The sequence below is a fragment of the Vicugna pacos genome, chromosome 4, assembly GCF_048564905.1.
Source record: "Vicugna pacos chromosome 4, VicPac4, whole genome shotgun sequence".
Classification (NCBI taxonomy): Eukaryota; Metazoa; Chordata; class Mammalia; order Artiodactyla; family Camelidae; genus Vicugna; species Vicugna pacos.
The window spans coordinates 58,737,113-58,752,579 of NC_132990.1; the positions used below are offsets into that span (position 1 = coordinate 58,737,113).

General features: G+C 42.9%; 1 long non-coding RNA gene across 3 annotated transcripts; it reads right to left on the reverse strand.

Moving 5' to 3' along the window:
- Positions 1–911: 911 nt before the first annotated feature.
- On the reverse strand, positions 912–11,992 carry LOC140696126 (uncharacterized). Of its 3 annotated transcripts, XR_012072183.1 has the most exons (4): positions 11,717–11,992; positions 5,675–5,930; positions 5,419–5,573; positions 912–5,008 (listed from the first exon to the last, which is right to left on the reverse strand). It is a non-coding gene; the product is annotated as an uncharacterized lncRNA (long non-coding RNA). The 3 variants fall into 3 exon arrangements; XR_012072181.1 differs by having other exon boundaries at positions 5,419–5,930; XR_012072182.1 differs by lacking the exons at positions 5,419–5,573; positions 5,675–5,930.
- Positions 11,993–15,467: the final 3,475 nt, after the last annotated feature.

Below are 15,467 nucleotides of genomic sequence, written 5' to 3' on the forward strand. Positions count from 1 at the left end.
TAACCAGATCAGATCCAGGATATGATCTCGGTTTCCTGTAGGCTGAACTCCTAAGCACGGTATGTGGGGCATTCTGCACCTGTCCCAGTCCTGTCTCCTTAGTGTAGCAATCTGCCACTCAGCTGCGCTGCAGTCACACCCAGCTCCTTGCCGTTTTGAAACACATTCCGGCCAGTTCAGTTTCCCTCCCTCCACATGTGCAGTTCCTGGTGCCTGGACTACACTTTCCCTCCTTCCTTGTGTGACAGCTCCCAAACACTGAGCTTTTGAGATGAAACTCATTCGGACCTCCTCCATGAGTTCAGGGCCCATCACTCCCTCCTTCTGTGATGGCTGGAAGCCTTCCTCAGATATCCCAGCTTCCAGCTTTCTTGTCTTTATCTGTATGCGTTTTCCTCATCACCAACCACCCTCTTTAAACCAGCAACCCTCATCTCCCTCCAGCCCCATATCCTGTTTTCTTTTTCTTTGTAGTGCTAACCACCACCTGTCATTTTATGTATTCATTTTCCCACATGTTCCTGTCTGTCTCCTCCCATTAGAAAGTAATGTTTCCAAATTCCTGGTAGATATTTACCTTAAAGATTTCAGGGGTAAAAAATGGGAGGGGGTTTAGTTTCTTGGAATTCTTGGGAATTCTCCCAATCATGTTATTCCTCTTTAAAAAATGTAAAAAATAAGTTTTCATAACTTCACTTATTTTAAAATGATGAGTGACCAAAATAATAAACAGGGCTTCTGTGATAGGGTTACACCAAAATTTCAGAGATGTTCTATTGAAAAAACCTGACAGATTAAAAAAAATACAAGGTTCATCATGAAATCACTGTGTTATGATGAAACAATCTATTTCAGTGACATACAAAGATGATTTCTACCTGATATTTTTGATAAAAGATTAAAAGAGAACATGAACCCAAACTGCTTTATTCATCACATGACAAACATTCCAAATGTTAAATTTTTCATGTTGCATTGATTTGGTTGAGTGAGTCCAAAAGCATCTGTAAGTTGGGTCCATACTCCTTCGTACATGCTCATTTGCTTAATAATGAAAATATCTTGTCTGCCTACTTTGTTCAGCTCAAATATTGCCTCCTCAGGGAAGGAGGGGCTGCATGATTCAAAGCAATATTGCCCCACCTGTCTTCTCCTCTTGCTCCCTCCCTCCCTTACCAATAGGAAGTAAGTTCTAAGAGGGGCGACAGTTGGTAAGTTTCAACCAGGCCCCCCAAACTCTACCTGTTCAATGTGCGTTAACACTGCGAGAGGACCAACCCTTAAGCTAGTAGCAGTAGCAATGATAAGTAGTAGTAGGAATAACAGCGGTGAAAGTTGGCTCTGATTACGTACCAGGCACTGTTCACGTCTTTACAAGGAATTGTTCCAATGAGAGTAGAGAGGTTTACTATCCCTCATTTTATTGAGAAGGTCCCAGAGAGGGTAAATAACTTGCTCAAGGTCATGCAGCTAAGTGGGGGAGCCAGGCATGGAATCTAGAGCGTGTGCACCTCTGGGTTTGCACACTTCTCACTCTGATATTTTCCTGCCTCCGGAACAATTTTACTCTACGTACAACGTGGTGTATGTTCCCAGGGGCGGGCTAGGTACCGACTCACTGCCTCTGCTCTGCGCTGGTTAAACCACACAGAAGAGTGCTGTGTTTGGCTTTGGGCTCTGCTAGTTGGAGCCCTCTGAGAGAGGGTCTGGAAATAAACCACCAAAGGAGGGGCTGAGAGCCCAATGCCGCTTGACCTGGGGAGAAGAAAGCAGGTGATCGCCTCCCTGCTCTTCTGGGCCCCTGCTCAGGTGAGAGAGAGGCTGTTCTAGTCATCTCACCCTGTTTAAAGCAGCAAGCCCATCTTTCTGGTCCTTCTGCTTCTGTTTAATTTTTCATTGTAGCACTTATTACCACCTGACATTTTCTGACACGTTTATTTTTGACTGAAGCCATTGTCTTACCTCCCACACCAGCGAGTAAACTCTGAGTTCAAGTACCATCTCTCCAGGGATGAGAACAGTGCCTGGTACAGAGTAGACATTCAATATATTTGTTGAGTGAATAAATAAAATCTGACTCCCCAAGTGAAATGTTTTCATTTCTTGATATCCTGTTCTATTCTTTGTCCATGAATAGATTCAATTTGTATGTACTTATAGTACAATCACAGATTTTCATATCGTAAATTTTCCACCAGTATTGAGCTAGGCATATTTTTGGTTTTGCTTCCTCTTTCCTTTCACATCTCCACTCTCCCAAGGCAAGTAATATTAAAAACCTATCCTCGCACATCTTCCTCCAGGCTAGTATAATCATGTCCCTATGTGACACAGGTATATGTAAGTTTTTTCATTGTTTTACAAAATAGATATATATCACTTCCATTCTGCCTTTCTCACTTAAGCATATAATGGAAAACTTTCCAGCTGAAGATACAGAATAAACATGAAAAAAAAAACCCACAACATACTTCATGGCGTAACTGTTTCAGCCATTCATACGTTTCTTACTGACAGGCATTTTAATTGTTTCCCATTTATTGCTATTTCTATCAATCTGCAATTTGCATTCTTATATGCATATTCTTTTGACTTCGGGTTTCATTTCTATTTGTTACATTTGATAAAGTGGGATTTCTGGAGTATTAAGGTAAGTGGTCAGAATAGATTTCCTAGATTACTTCGCCACAGAGCTATAGCAATACGTGTTTCCATCAGCAAAGGCCACGAAGGCCCTTTTCTCTCTGCAAGCCTGTCTGGGAAAATAAACTTTCTCTGGGTTTCTCAGTGCTCCTGTAAAATGCCCTGGCCTCTTGAGACAGAGAAATGTATTCAGTATAAAGACAGAGAAAGTTTGCCTTCACTTCTGTACACTACGAGAATTAGATCTGTAGCCATTTGTTAATTCCTGTAATCCAAATGGGTAATAAAATTTCTCTTATCTCCCCAAATGGGACAAGTGATTATAACCTGGACTAGATCCTTAGGCTATGTTTCCAAAGGGATACTGGACCTCTGTCTCCCTAGTGTTTACATTTCAAAAGGGAGGAAGCCCAGACCTTGGAATCATCTCTTGGTTGTAAAAGCCCGAGGCACCAACTGGGGCTTACTCGGCCCTTGGAGAGATGTTTTTACATTTCAAAATGTTAGAATGAGAATACAGGATCCTTCCTGTCCCTCCTTCAGGGGGCAAAAGTTTTTCTTCCTCCTTTCCAGAAAGGAGGGAGGTGGCTGCCTCTCTTCTGTATCCAAATGGAGGAAATACTTTTTTTTTTTCTCTTTTCCCCATCCCTTGTCTCTGGAATGAAACCTACCACTTACCAGAGAATGTCTATCAGCCCTCATAGCATTACCTGTGGGTCTAGGTGTCAGGGACCAACACTGCACTTTACTCTGGCTGTTGATCTGGTTATATCAATAAAGAAGTCTCTTCCCTGACCCAAGTGCTCATGCTTCTGCGGTACCCACATATGTAAAGTACAAAAACTGTGCAAGTGGGAAAACATTCCAGACAGTTTTTGACAAAGCATCCTGCCAGCGCTGGGAATGATCACTCTCCAATTTTTGCCAGTCTAACGGGTGAGAATTGACTTCTCACAGTTACTTGAATTTTCTTTTCCTGGCTATCAGTGAAATTGAACATACTCCATTTTAGACATTTCAGTTCCCTTGTGTGCGTGTCTGTGTATGTGTGTGAGAATTGCCTTTTCATAAATTCTCCCCCCTTTTCAAAGTCTTCATTGAAATTTTTCTTATCGGTTTGCATGGGCTGCTTTTACAGTTAACAGAATCGTAATGAATACAGGCTGACAGCGGCTGTTCAGCAAACGTTTTGCAAATCCTTTCTCTTCCAGTCAGCCTTTCTGTGCGATATCTGTCCTCATCCTGCTCTTCTTCCTACAAGCTTTGTCTGCTTTCTGTGTGCTATAAAACAGGAAAAGGATCCTTAATGCCTGCTACTTGCAGGTCCAAATGCTAAAGCACGTGCTAACCTCCCAGCCTGTGAGGGGCACAAAAGGTGCACGGAGAGAGGGCCTTCCTGGGGAGCATACTAAAAACCTCCTGTCTGACACTGAGTCTCATCTGGAGGAGCAAACCTGGAGAAAAGGACACGGTCAGTTTCTCTGCTAGAGACACTTTCCCCAAAAGGGAGATCATGGTCGCAATGCCCCAAGCAGCTGGTCTCTGTAGTTGGGGGCTTGGAATGTGCACTCCACTCCAGGTTAGGAAGAATTTCGACATCTTGGCTTTTAACTTTATCATGGGTCAGCTGGCACGTGGTCAGAAAGCAGAGCCTGCCCTCTGTCCTCAGTCCCCTGGAGTTGGGGGTTGGGGGGTGCCCAGAAGAGCAAACTGAGCGGGACTCAGGGCCAGCAGAAGAAGAATATGATGCCAGAAAGAGGCTGTGTTGGGACCAGAAATGAACAGGATGCGAAATGGGGCTGAGGCCATGGAGGCAGAGGCCAGGGGAGCGGGGGCCCAGCCTCCATGCTGGTGTTGGGAATGGGAGATTCACAAGGGGAGAGAACTGGGTATCTTTTCAGGGTGTGGTTCTGAAGGCAGAGGAGGCCCCTCCGAAATGCCGCTTGGGGCCGACAGGCAGCCCGTGGGGCACATTCCTTCAGTAAAGTTTCTTTCTAAAAAGAAACCGCGTGGTAGCCGATCAGAGAATAAGGTTCTTTTTCCAGATGCAAGCTCTGGGTGTAGAGGAATCCAGGGCTTTATGGAAAATGGGCCTTCCTCGGCCTTGAAACTTCCAGAAGCTCGAAGAGGCCTTGTTTCCCGGCACAACTCGCCGTGACATAGCTTGGGGACCAGGAGGGCACTCTGATTCCTGAGAAACGTCAGTGATGTCCAGGGTGAGACTGAGTGAGCCGGCCCCTTGCAGTTCTCCTGTCGGACCTGCGTGGGCTAGGGGGCCCGGCCGCGGTCTTAGCCCTCAGATCTCATTCACTCCTAGTGTCTCTGTGGTGACAGTTCCAACCGCCCTCTTGGAGACTGGACAGAGCTGGCAACAAGAAAAGAAAGACAGGTCAGGGTCGTGCTGCTTTAAAGAGGCATCTGGGGCTATTTTAGCGAAGGGATGGGGCAGCAATGAGCATGAGGGGCCGGACGGGTGTATCAGTGAGAAGCCCCAGACTACAGGCTATCCAGGAGAACTTGCCATGAGGGTGGAAATGTTCCATACTTGCACTCTCTGGTGTGATAGCTGCTAGGCACATGTGGCCATTGAGCCCGTGGAGTGGGACCACTACGACTGAGGAAGTGGATTTTTAATTTTACTTGATTCTCATTCATTAGAACTTAAACATAAGTAGCAACCATAGTGGCTCATGGCTATGCTAGTGGACAGCCCAGCACCGGAGCATGGGGGTCAGGAGTTTGGGCTCTAGAGTAAGACAGAGGGTCTTGGCTTACCTCACATCCTAGCCCTGTGAACGCGGACAAGCAGTGCCACCTCGTTGTGCTTCCGTTTCCTTTTGTCTAAGCTGGGGCTGATGCTACCAACCTCTCAGCCTTGCTGGGGGCGTTAAGTGACATCACCCAGAAGAGGTGAGGAGGAAGGATTGTGCCTGCAGGTGGGAGGGCCCAGTAGAGCTTGGCTCCTAATCATATACACAAATACTAAACAAACATGTTCCAATAATTCTGTCCCAGTCCTGAGAATCCACACCTGTCGGTCAAGGTGGAGCTGCCAGGAAATTTCAGGTAATGGAGGAAACTCCTGAAGCTGGAAGCAGGAAGGGAGGGGATGCTTTCTGAGAAACAGGCTTGGGAAGAGCTAAGTTAATGGGCTTCTGTATCTCTGATGCTTGAGGGTTCCTGGGTGGTAAAGAGTGTCCCAAGGGACTTTCTTGGGAGGTGACAATCTTAGGATGCTCCCCTCTGAGTGGGCTTTTTTTTCTGAGAGTTGTCTTCAGGGCCAAGTCCTGTGAGATGAGAGCGATAAAAGATGTCTTTTGTTATGTTAATGAGGTGACTTTTGGAAAGCTTTTAAGGATGAGGGCTGGTTGACAACCATGTGATTAGAGGGTTGGAGTTTTCTTTTTTTTTTTTTTAATTTTGAAATACTTTTAAAAACATTTTTTATTGAGTTATAGTCATTTTACAATGTTGTGTCAAATTCCAGTGTAGAGCACAATTTTTCAGTTATACATGAACATACAGATATTCACTGTCACATTTTTTTTCACTGTGAGCTACCACTTGTATGTACTTCCCTGTGCTATACAGTATACTTTTGTTTATCTGTTCTGCATTTTTAAATCCCATTCGTCCCTTCCCACCCCCTGCCCCCTTGGCAACCACCAGTTTGTATTCTATGTCTATGAGTCTGTTTCTGTTTTGTATTTATGTTTTGTTTTGTTTTTTAGATTCCACGTATGAGCGATCTCATATGGTATTTTTCTTTCTCTTTCTGGCTTACTTCACTTAGAATGACATTCTCCAGGAGCATCCATGATGCTGCAAATGGCATTATGTTGTCGGTTTTGATGGCTGAATAATATTCCATTGTATAAATATACCACCACTTCTTTATCCAGTCATCTGCTGATGGACATTTAGGCTGTTTCCTTGTCTTGGCTATTGTAAATAGTGCTGCTATGAACATTGGGGTGCAGGTGTCATCCTGAAGTAGGGTTCCTTCTGGATATATGCCCAGGAGTGCAATTCCTGGGTCATACGGTAAGTCTATTCCTAGTCTTTTGAGGAATCTCCATACTGTTTTCCACAGTGGCTGCACCAAACTGCATTCCCACCAGCAGTGAAGGAGGATTCCCTTTTCTCCACAGCCTCTCCAGCATTTGTCATTTGTGGACTTTTGAATGATGGCCATTCTGACTGGTATGAGGTGATACCTCATTGTAGTTTTGATTTGCATTTCTCTGATAATTAGTGATATTGAGCATTTTTTCATGTGCCTATTGATCATTTGTATTTCTTCCTTGGAGAATTATTTGTTTAGGTCTTTTGCCCATTTTTGGATTGGGTTGTTTGGTTGTTTCTTATTAAGTCATATGAGCTGCTTATATATTCTGGAGATCAAGGCTTTTTATTTGCAAAAATTTTCTCCCATTCTGTAGGTTGTCTTTTTGTTTTACTTATGGTTTCCTTTGCTGTGCAGAAGCTTGTAAGCTTCAATAGGTCCCATTTGTTTATTCTTGCTTTTATTTCTATTGCTTGGGTAGACTGCCCTAAGAGAGCATTTTTGAGATGTATGTCACATAATGTTTTGCCTATATTTTCTTCTAGGAGGTTTATTGTATCTTGTCTTATGTTTAAGTCTTTGATCCATTTTGAGTTGATTTTTGTGTATAGTGTAAGGGAGTGTTCTAGCTTCACTGATTTACATGCTGCCGTCCAGTTTTCCCAGCACTATTTGCTAAAGAGACTGTCTTTATTCCATTGTGTATTCTTGCCTCCTTTGTCAAAGATTAGTTGACCAAAAGTTTGTGGGTTCATTTCTGGGCTCTCTATTCTGTTCCATTGGTCCATATGTCTGTTTCTGTACAATACCATGCTGTTTTGATGACTGTAGCTCTATAGTATTGTCCGAAGTCTGGGAGAGTTATTCCTCCAGCCTCTTTCTTTTTCTTCAGTAATGCTTTGGCAATTCTAGGTCTTTTGTGGTTCCATATAAATTTTATTATGATTTGTTCTAGTTCTGTGAAATATGTCCTGGGTAATTGGATAGGGATTGCATTAAATCTGTATATTGCCTTGGGCAGTATGACCATTTTAACAATATTGATTCTTCCAATCCAGGAGCATGGGATATCTTTCCATTTTTTTTAAGTCTTCTTTAATTTCCTTCATCAATGGTGTATAGTTTTCTGTGTATAATTCTTTCACTTCCTTGGTTAGATTTACTCCTATGTATTTTATTACTTTGGGTGCTATTTTAAAGGGGATTGTTTACTTTTTCTGTTGATTCATCATTAATGTAAAGAAATACAACTGATTTTTGAACGTTAATCTTGTAACCTGCTACCTTGCTGAATTCTTCGATCAGCTCTAGTAGTCTTTGTGTGGACCTCTTAGGGTTTTCTATATATAGTAGCATGTCATCAGCAAATAGTGACAGTTTTACCTCCTCTTTTCCAATTTGGATCCCTTTTATTTCTCTCTCTTGCCTGATTGCTGTGGCTAGGACTTCCAAGACTATGTTGAATAGGAGTGGTGATAGTGGGCAGCCTTGTCCCAGATTTTAGTTGGAATAGTTTGAGTTTTTCACCGTTGAGTATTATGCTGGCTGTAGGTTTGTCATATATAGCTTTTATTATGTTGAGATATGTTTCCTCTACAACCACTTTGGTGAGAGTTTTTATCATAAATGGGTGTTGAATTTTATCAAATGCTTTTTCTGCATCTATTGAGATGATCTTGTGGTTTTTGTCCTTTCTCTTGTTGATGTGATGTATTACATTGATTGATTTGTGTATATTGAACCACCTAGAGGGTTGAAGTTTTCAATTCCATCCTCCCTGGACCTCCAACGCCAATGGTCAATGATGTTATCTACCATGCCTGTGTAATGAAGCCACCATAAAACCCCAAACAGATGGGGTTCAGAAAGCTCTTGGGTTGGAGATTTGGGGAAAGTGGTGTGCTAAGAGAGGGCCTGAAGCTCCGAGCCCTTTCCCAACACCTTGCCTTTGCATCTCCTCCATCTGGCTATTCCTGAGTTATATCCTTTTACAATAAACCTGTAATCTAGTAAGTAAAATGCTTCTCTGAGTTCTGTGAGCCACTATAGCAAATTAATCAAACCTGGGGAGGGGTTGTGGGAAGCTCCCATCTATAGCTGGTGGGTCAGAAGTGCAGGTGACAACCTGGACTTGCAATTGGTGTCTCAAGTGGGAAAGAAGGGGGTCAGTCTTGTAGGACTGAGACCTGCATCTGTGGGACTGGCGCTATCTCCGAGTCGGTGGCGTCTGCACTGAGTTGTATGGTAGGACACCCAGTGGGTGCCAGAGAATCGCTTGGTGTGAGGAAAAGCCCCACATGTTGGAATTAGATGACAGAACTGGATCTCCTAACTGGACTCCTGCACCCAAGCCTCTCCATCACCTCTCTATCCGGCCCACCCTGTGAATTTGGTCTTCCTGGGAAGCCACTTTGCTTGTGGTGCAGCCTTGTTCCTTACCACCTGCTCTGACTCTCACTCCAGGCCCACTGTTCCACCATGCTCGGCCTCCCATGGAGCCCTCAGCTACAGCTCATGCCTCCAGGCTCTTCCCTTTGATCCCCATTCAGTGTAATCTTTCATCTGTCTCTGCCAGCAATGTCCTTCTTACCCAAGTTCTGCCCCTTGGCTTAAGGCTCTCCGCTCTGAAGCCTGTTGCACTGCCCCAGCTCCCTCACCTCTCCTTCTTTGGGCTTTCTCAGCACCTTCATTTTGGCCCTACACCAATCAGTAGGATATTTGGTTCTGAATAAGGGGGCACCTCATTTGTCTTGCTGTCATAAAGTCCTCCTCCTCCACTCCCCACTCCCACCAAATCCAGCCTCATGGAGAGGCGCCGGGAGCCTGTAGAATGGGTGCAGCCTCTTCTCAGGAAAGAGCTTAAGACTTTTTTCCCCACATGCTTATACAAGCATCCCAGTGAACCCCTCAGAGTTACACGGGAAACAAGGGAATCAGAGCATAGCCAGGAAAGTTGAGGCAGGAGACTCTGAGAGCCCCCTCTGCCTCACAAGATCCTCAGCCGGACTCTGCAGGGCACTGAGCCCAGGTGATGCCATCAAGGTCAAAGCCCAGCCAACTGCAGCACCTGGCAAACAGGATGTTACCATCATGCATCAGGATACCACAGATGGATCAAAAACGGCGATGTGTTTCAACTGAACAACTAGTTTCCTACTCTCTCTGGTAGTAACTTACTACCGTATTAACCATCTTGTACCTGAAGGGTAGGACCACATTGTCAACACAGAGAAGGACACTTGTCCAACTGTATATTAATAGGAGAGTATGTGTCTCAATTGTCAAAGTACCCACAGCATTGGGGCTAAGAGAAAAGGTTTCCTTCTGCTTTATAACCAATGATGATAAGATGGTTGTGGGAATAATAATTAGAACAATAGATGGACTTTGGTTCAAATCCCTCTGCTATATTAGACTCAAAGTCCAAGAGCCTCCATTTCCCTATCTGTGAAACAGGGATAAATAATGGAAACCAGCTCATGGAATGTTGTGGGGAATAAGTGAAACCATGCATTTTCAAACACTTAGCACAGTTCCTGGGACAATGTAAGTGCTCAACAAGTGAGCCATTAAAATATTATTTGAAGAGTAGTATCATATGATAAATCTGTAGTGTCAGCATACAGTTTTTCAGTTTTTGTAGTAAGTATGTAGAAAGGTACTTGGGTAGAAGGCTGTGAAGTTTTGGTTTTCTTGTGACCACAGATGAGAACTGAGCCAGGGACACTGGTGTAATGTGACCTGGGGGTCTTGGCTCAGCACAGATGACCTGAGCATCCATTCTGGTTGCCGGAGTTTTGAGCTGCCTCTTGATGCTCATGACATTCTGATGAGCAAAGCTTATCCGGGGTTGAGCACCTGTGTCTTGTGAGCCTGGAGGAAGGAGTTGGCTGGCGTTGGAAGGGTTGGCCAGGGGCCTGTTATTGATACCACAGGGGCAGGGTGTCAGCTTTAGATAAGGGACACCTTGGTCCTGGAGTTTGAAAGCCTCTTGTGCGTGTACCTGCCTGCGATGGCTCTTTCAGGCATGGTGGGACCTGTGAAAATCAACCCCAGCCCCGAGTCTGCCCTGCTTGCTGTGCCAGGGCGGGGAGAACACTCTGGGTTGGGAGATGGTGACAGTCACTGTTCCAGTGGCTCCTGTGAGTGGGCTTAGATCTCCAACGACTGTGGCCATCGGCTGCTCTGCTGCGTACACTGCCCTTTGCTACGTCTAATGAGGGTGGGAAGGAAGCCAACAGTATTATTTCTGGGACTGTTGTTACTGCTGTCACCACCACCACCACTGTCAGTCACACAGCTGGAAAAGGGTGGGTGCTGGTTGGGTCGGAAAACCATTGAGGACCTGGAGATCGTCATACTAAGTGAAGTAAGCCACAAAGAGAAAGACATCTGTGTAACCCCTTAGGACAACCCCACAATGTTGGGGTCATTGTACCTATCTTACAGTTAAGGCAAAGGAGGCTCAGAGGCCTTAAGGATTTGTCCACTTCTGATCCAGCTAGTAAGTGGGAGAATGGGATTTGAACTCGGGTCTGACTGGACCTGAAGTTGTCCAATTCATAACTTGGATGTCACCTCCCAGAACTGCACTTCCCTTCCCAGTAGAGTGGGGGAGGCCACCCTTCTAACACCAGGGACTACAGGTGGCCGTCAAGACTTGGAAAAGGGAAAGCATAGGAAATAACCCAGTTGGATGAAACAGCAGTTCTCTGTCTGAATAGAGCGGTCCAGGCAAGAGGTGTGTGCCAGGGGCTAGCACCTGGCTCAGGCAGCTTTGGGAGGGAAGCTCCGAGGAGGCAGGGACTGAGACAGTAGAGTCTGTCTCCCTGACATTTGGGTCCCCCTGGAAGGACACTGAAGACGCTGTCCTTCTCATGTCTCTCTGCCGTTCTCCGAGCCGTGAACCTGGGCTCCCACTTCCTTCCTAAGAGGTGCATGGTCCTTTCTAGCTAGCTTTGGGCCACCAGACTGGGCTCTCTGCTCTCAAAGCTACATTCTCCTTACCTCTGGATGCTTCCCCTTTCATCCCTCTTCACCGCAGGCCCTGCATCCGCACTGGTCGGGGGTGGGGGGATGGTTCCTGGCAAAGTGGCTGGAGACTCGATCCCCTTGTCCATGTAGCCGGGCAGATCTTGCTTCTCTGGGAACGACTGTGAATGACCAAGTAGAAGAGTGTAAATGAAAGCCCCTGATGCTCTGAGACCTTCACATTTCACTGAACTGGCAACATCAGCAGCGCTGTCGGCGCCCACTGCACTGGTATGACTGTTAGGATTCAAACTGTCACCAGAGCTCCAGCACACAGGATTCTCTGACCTCACCCATGATGCCACAGCATTCCATGGTCCAGCTCAGACTCATACCCAGTAGCTGTGAGGCCCTCCAAGACAGTTTCTTTTTCCAATGAAAACCCCTATGGATGTGCACTTGTAAAAAAATCACTTTTATTAAGGTATAATTTACACAGTCAAATACAACCATTTTACGTGTGCATTTGGTGACTTTTGACATATACACTTGTGTAATTAGTCTCATGATTAATAATAGGAAACAATTTTCATCATCCTGAAATATTCCCTGTGCCCTTTCTCAATCTTCCATCCCTGGTCCTGGGCATCCACTGATCTGTTTTCTGTCTTAATGGATTTGTCTTTTTTACAGAGAAATGAAATCGTGCCGTAACGTAGTCTTATGTCTGGCTCCGTTCACTCAGCATAGGAATGTTGAGGTTCATCCACACCATTGCATGTGTCATAGATCATTTCCTTTTTTTAAATTAAGGTATAGTTGATGTACAATATTATATGTTATGAGTGTACAATATGGTGATTCATAATTTTTAAAGGTTATACTCCATTTAGAGTTATTATAAAATATTGGCTATATTCCCTATGTTGTACAATACATCCTTGGAGCTTATTTATTTATACATAGTAGTTTGTACCTCTTAATCCCCTCCCCCTATGATGCCCCTCCCCCTTCCCCATTGGTAGCCACTAATTTGTTCTCTATATCTGTGCCTGCTTCTTTTTTGTTGTATTCACTAGTTCATTATATTTTTTAGATTCCACATTTAAGTGATATCATACAGTGTTTGTTTCTCTGTGTCTGACTTATTTCACTTAGTGTAATACCCTCCAAGTCCATCCATGTTGCTGCAGGTCATTTTTATTATTGCTGAGTAGTTTTCAGCTGTATGGCTGTAATTTAATTCATCTATCCAATTTCTTTATCCATTTCCCTGTTAATGGACATTTGGATGGTTTCTAGTTTTTGATTACTATGAATAAAATTGCTGTGAACAATTCAAATCCCACTCTCACATACTAGTCTTTGTGTAGACATGTGTTTTAATTTCTCTTGGGTAACAGCCAGGAGTGGAATTGCTGAGTCTGTGGTACATGTGTGCTTAATGTGATGAGAAATTGGTATTATGTTTTGTCAACAAATTTTTTTTGTCAAATACTTTTTTTTTGCATTTATTGAACAAATCAAATGGGTTTTCTTTTTTTGATCTGTTAATACGATGAAATATGATAATTGAATTTCAAATGTTAAATATTCAAACACTTGGTCCATGATGCATTATCCTTTTTATACATTGCATGATTTGATTTACTAAAGTTTTGGGGTGGGGGAAGGGTATAGCTCAAGTGGTAGAGAACATGCTTAGCATACACAAGGTCCTGGGTTCAGTCCCCAGTACCTCCTCTAAAAATAAAATAAATAAGTAAATCTAATTACCTCCCCCCCAAAAAATAAAAAGAAAGAAAGAAAAGCTGCATATGATTCGCTAAACTTCTATTACAGATTTTTGCATTCATATTATGAAGGATAGTGGTTTCAGTTTTTTTTTTTTTTGCAATGTGTTTGCCTGGCTTAGGTATCAAAATAATATTGGTCTCATAATGTGAGTTAGGAAATGTTCTTTCTTCCTCTACTCTCTGGGAGGGTTTATGGAGAATTGGTATTTTATCTTCCTTAAATACTTGATAGAATTTATCAGTCAGTAAAGATATCTGGGTCTGGAGGGTTCTTTGACAGAAGGTTTTAGATTACAAATTAATTTTCTTTAACAGATATTGGGACAGTAAGATTTCCTGTTTCTTCTCAAGTCAGTTTTATTAATTTGTATCTTTCAAGATGCTTGTCTGTTTCATCTAAGTTGTCAAGTTTATTGGCAAAAATCTTCTCATAATATTCTCTTATCATCCATTTAATGACTGCAAACTTAATAGCGATGCCCCTTCTTTCATTTCTGGTATTGGTAATTGTGTTCTTTTTTTCTTTTTAACTTGCACAGACTGGCTAAGGATTCGTCAAATTTGTAGATATTTTTCATGGAATGAGCTTTTGGTGTTAAGTAACATTTTTTTTCTTTGACCGTATTCTATTTCATTGATTTCTGCTCTTATTTTTGTTTATTTTGGTGGAAGTTTATAGACAATTAATCTTAGACACTTCTTGTTCTTGTCTTATTTCACTGGTAACTTTTAAAATGTATAGAAATGTATATATTAGAAAGTGAGAATTTCCCATAACCCAATTCCCTGGGGTAACTGCCCTTGTACCAGCACTTGCTCCCTAAAGGCATACCAAAGGACTTGGCATTCTTCTAATCCATCACATGCCTTTGAACATGTGTGCCTTTGCGCTTGGCATTCCCTCAGAAAGGAACACTCTGCTCAGTGTTCTCCACCTGGTAAATTCGTAGTTATGAAGGTCCGTATCAAATGCCTCTTCCTCCTTAAAGCTTCCTTCAGTTCTTTCAATCAAAGTTCGTTCTCTTCTCTGTGTACCATGGGACTCCGTACATGATTGTACTATAGTGTTCATTGGAAGCGTAGAATCTGAATATGGTCCATTTGTTCCAAAGTCTACACTCTTGTGTGCTGTGCTGCTTTCTTGGAATTTTTCTTTTGGGTTTTAGAGCAGTTCCATGATTCTTGACTTGCCATACTCTTATTGTTTGTTTGTTTTTTAACTGAGATATAATTCACATACCATAAAATTCAACTTTTTAAAGTACACAATTATTACAGGATTTTAGACCCAAATTTCTTTTTGGAAAAAATCGGATTTATCTTAGTATTTCTAGTTCCTGGTACAGTACTTAACAGTCAGTAATAAGGCACTCAATACCTGTTTCCTGAATAAAGAAAATAAGTCTTTACTATATGTTCTGTACCAGTATTTTTCAAACTCAATGTGCATATACATCACCGGGGAGAGTGTTAAAATGCAGATTCTGGTTTGGAAGTGAACTCTGAGATCTAAATGTCTGAACAAGCTTTTATGTGATGCCCGTATACTGCTCGTCTGAGGACCACACTTTGAATTATAAAGCTCAAAGGTACTACCCTATAGAGTGAAGGTAGTTTTCCTGATCTCTCACAAGGGGGCGCAATGGGCAAACATTTTCAACTGCTATTTATAAGAGTACATTGAATTCATGTGGCATGCGTTTCAGCAGCTGTTTTGCTAATTATTATTTATTTCATGGTACAGGCACAGTAGCTATCTCAGTATACTCAAAAATAGACTCTTCTTTAAGCCATATCTTTTGAAGATTCGCCTAGGTTATGCTCACACAAACTGGAAACACTCAGTATCTGTTACTAGAAGTGTCAAGTAAGAATAGCACTAAAAATTATTAGATATGAAGGATCTGAAAGATGTGAAAATAATAGTAATAGTAGTAATAAAAGTAATAATGATAGCAGCAGTCATTTCTTTCTTTTTTTTAAAATCTGGG